Genomic DNA, 4,758 nt, shown 5'->3' on the forward strand with positions numbered 1-4,758 from the left:
CTTTACAGCTCAACAGTAGATAAGCGCCTATACTCTAAGAGGTATTTTTCACTTTTATTTGACTGTGCATGTTGTTTTGCCGCTCGTAGTAAACAGAGGTGGAGCTGTCATGGAATATGAGGAGGCTGTAAAAAGTAAACACGTCCAGTGAAACAGTGGGAAGGAATAGCTGAGTGCTGTGGTCGGCAACACCAGGAATGGGGCGTGGTGTTGGCGGGGGGGTCAGCAAGAGAGAGAGATACACAACTGAGATCCAAAAGAAAATACACCCTAATGAGGGATAATTAGCAAAAAATCATTAGCAGATGGATTCCATTCTCTCGCTGCGTAAACATTCACTGTCATACAGGATCGTCAAATATCCCAAAGGTCTGTTTGTTGGAATTTAAATAGAAGATGTTGATTCAATTGCAGCTGTCAATAAATTGTAAATTTCCCTGTTTACATAAAACTGTAAAAAAAATATATATATATATATATATACAGTATATACAGTATATACTGTATATATACAATATAGTGCTTGTGTAAGCACTCTAACACATGAAAAATAGCCATCCACAGATAAATTGGACCCTTAATGCTTGGTTCACACCGAATCCGAAAACACACCTGAACGTCGGATACTCTCTTAGTTGCCGTCGGATGAACTGCGTCTGAATTTTGCATCAAAAAAATGTGAGAGCTTGTTTTTTTCCAATACAACAGCGAGTAGTTTGTTCACCTGGACATTTACCATCATCCATGAATAAGAGTTTAAAACTCCCTTTGTATGGTGTTTGCAAAGTGCAAAATATTTATTGACAGTGAATATGATGACATCCACCGCTAAAGTAAAAAACGTCATCATTTTGTTACACCATATTTACTTATTTACTTAGTTTTAAGTTCAGTTCCAAGTTCAGGGTGGGTGGGGCTGATATCCAGGTGTCCTGTGCTGAGCACACTCGCTCAGCTCGTGGCTTCCGGTTGGATGGGAAGTCTGGCCGGTTGAGTTGGTGGGGGCCTCGCCCATGTGTGGGGCGTTAGTGAGAATGGGGGCCTTGCCGGCTTGCCTGGCTTGACACCCTGCAGGCGGTGCATGCGGGGTGTCGGTCTGTTGGCACGGGACGTGGCTCCGGGCCTGGGTTCTGCGCCTGTGGCTGCGTCTTGCGCCTGTGTCGGGTCACCTCATACACTCTGGGACTGGGTTATGCTCCTAGGGGCCGGGCGTGAGCGTTGCTCTGCGGGCTGCCGGCTTCTCTGGGGACTGGGGATTCTTCTGAAGCTGCACGGTGGGGTGCTTGGGGCTTTCCAGTGGTCATAGGGTGTCTGTACGGCCGCAGGATTCAGGGGTGGCTGCTTTTTCACTGCTTGGAGGCGCTACAATATAATACCAACCTCATACACCAGAACCAATTGGGACAAGTCCCCTACACTCACAGGTGGACACATCACACGCACATGCATGCACATGCACATTCACATATACAGGCAAATTCATCACAGGCACACACCCACCACCAGCACCTGCTTTGAACACACCTCCAACACCCTCCTGGTTACATCCCTCTCCTTTCTCCTTAATTAACTCTGTTTTGTCGATACATGTTGTCATCTGATGTTTTTATGTTCACGTTTTTCCATGTACATGTTGTTGTTTTCTATGTTTATTAGTCTCACCAGTGGTGATTCGCCCCCATTTGGAGTAGTGATTAATTGTTTAAAGAGCAAAACATGGTAAGATCGTTCTCTAAATAGGGGGATTGGTGGTGGTCTTGTATAACAATAAAGCTGTGCTCTTGTCATCCCACAGGTCGGCCTCAGGACAGAGTTGTTGCAGCAGTTCTTGATGATTGAAGAATGAATGAAAAGTGGCATTGCAGGGGTGAGAAGTTGAACTCCACTTGCAGACTAACTCTGTGCTAGATGCAATGGCATACAAACACTCTGTGTTATATGCCCAGCATGCTGACAGCACAGGTTAAAAAAAAGAAAATGAAAAAACCCTGGAGGAGAGAAGGGAGACGATTAGATATGAGACCGACATGAAAGCACAAGGTTTTAGCATCAATGCCGTTTTGCTGAAAGACTGAGCAGAGTGAGAGTCCCTGTTTAGAGGACTGCCAGAAACCTTGTCCAAAAAAACCCCATTTGACGGAAGTCAATGTTCTCTTCCACATTAAGAGACCTAGGCTTTGTTTAAAATAAATAACATATTCTCTTGCATTCAATGCCATAGACTAGAGGGGTCAGAAAGTACCATCCACTGCTAAATATGTTTAAAAGTACTCTGTTTAAACATACCAAAGGCAAGTTTTTAAACTTCCTTGTGTTGAAAATGTTTTGTTTTTTTGTCATCGCAGCACATCAGTGAAGCAGGGAACTCTTGCAGGGATTCTTGTCCTTAATCTTGTTCTGTGGGAGAAGACCGTGGCCTCAGCAGGTTCAGGGAAAGTGCTCCCGTACACTCCATTTCCTCTCTTCGTAGCCCATGGCATGACCAGATGTGCACATCATTGCATGTGCAGTAGATGAGCTTCAGGGATGAAAAGAATACATATAATAGGGTAATAAAAAATATATTGTGTGAGTGTGCATAAAAACATATATATATATATATATATGGAGGAATTTGGTTGTTACGTGGCCGTGCAATCCCCTGGAGAGTGTTGGAATGCTGAGGCTCGCTGCTCAAGGATGAGAGGTGGAAGAGATGGTGAATTTTCATTGCTATGATATGTTTTGGTATATACTGAATCGTCGAAATTTCATTAAATCCTCAAGTACTGAATCTCACAAATACTGTATTCCACCCTATAGAGTACAATAATATTGCTCAATCTTCTAGTCTTAAAATGGGTTTTGCCTAGAGATTACATAAAATAAAAAAAAACTGTGAAGAAAGCCTTAGATGTTACCCCCCACTGACCCCAAATCAATTAGGCCCCTAACTGAGCGCCAGTGTGAATGCCGTTCATTCAGTGGCACCTCTTTCACCCTATTACCCCAAGACAAGCATGTTTTGTGACACATGTACGCACTGATATGAATGCATTCCACTCAGCTGACCCACTTCCAGCGGCAGACGTGGCTAGGGCAACTGGCGGCCCCCGGGTCACTTTCAAAGGCTCTAAGGCTCTGTGGCATGTGTTTCACGCAGACCAATGCTTTTCATGCCATACAAATAATTGGGCTAATGGTTTTTACGAACAAGTTGAGAAATAGTTTTGGCCTACATGCAAAACTCTGGAAGAATTGTCTTTGACCCACAAATAAGTATGTTAAATCATGCAACAGCATGGGAAGGAGGCATAGGACTTTTTGAAAATTAGCAGGACGGGAGGCATTTGTCACTAAAATGGCCAAAGACTGCATTGTTCATTTGGAAAACCAGAAAGTGGTCAAACCTCAAGTACTTTACTATATTACGATATTACTGTATTACAATATTCTTCATGAGTGATAGGGGATGAGTATCAGTACCCTCCCAAAGCATCTTGGCCCTCATCTCCCAAAACAAAGGGGTCCCGAAACAGAGCCCTGAGAGTTGCCAGAGCTCCAGCATATTTGTGGCTCTCAACCTTGTACAATGCCTCTCTTTCCACCTGCTGCTTGTGATGTGTTTTTTTGTTCCTTTCATTAATTTCTATGGCCGAACTAAGGTCTCCTTTCCTCTAGCTTCAAATTTCCTCATTTCCTTTGTGGTCGTGGAGTGAGCCACGATCAGACCTTTGCTCCAGATGAAAAGATCCTCAAAGCCAACACACACACACGCACACGCACACACACACACACACATAGAAACTACAGTTTTAAAGCCCCTTAACGATTGCTGTTCGGAGTTGAAGCTGGGAGATCAATGTGGGATTTAGCATGTCAAGCTGCTAAATCTTTGCTGTTTATTCCCATTAAAAGGATGATGGCATCGGCCGATGCATGCCCATGTGCTGTGCGCACACACACACACACACACACACACACACACACACACACACACACACACACACACACACACACACACACACACACACACACAGCTGTTTTTGATTGACATAAACAGTCAAGAAGACTCTTTACTGAGTTTTCATTATACTGTACATCCACACACATTATAATTCATAATTCATAAATGATATCATTACATTATTTACACCACACAGAGTGAGAGAAATGAAGCAACATCATGTACATTTCAGCCAAATGGTAAAATGCTTCAGGGAGAAAACTGTTGTTTTTCTTGAGAATCAGTTCTGCCTGTTCCACCTTGTTTTTCTCCATCACCTATTTTGCACATTTTCCTTTCCTCCTCTTTATTCCACTACAAATCAGAAGTCATTTGAATCAATGACAGATGGAAGCAGAATCCAACTCAAAGCAAAAGCAATCCTATTGGATTCCAGACATTTGTTTTCCACATTGTGGTAATACCCATTGAGCTTTTACTTTATCGTTTTTTCTTTCCTCGGGGACGGGGCTGGCTCCTGTGTTTACACAGGCCAGGGCTGCCCTGGTATAAGTCCACAGAGGACGGAGTGAGGGATCCAGATGAATGGATCCACGGGGAGACGGGACTGGGAATGGGGATGAGGATATGGGACGCTGACTTCCCCTTGTTTTTTAGTGACATTCCATTGAATGAAAAATAAACACATTTATAACTCGTAACTCAAAAGCAAAACACCTTTTGCTATGGAGTCTGCCAAGGAGACTTGCCCTTCAAATTTCTGAAAAAATAAATAAAGCTTGGGAAACCCTGGTCTAAGGAATATAGATGAA

The sequence above is a fragment of the Zeus faber genome, assembly GCF_960531495.2.
Source record: "Zeus faber genome assembly, chromosome: 1".
NCBI classification, from domain to species: Eukaryota; Metazoa; Chordata; class Actinopteri; order Zeiformes; family Zeidae; genus Zeus; species Zeus faber.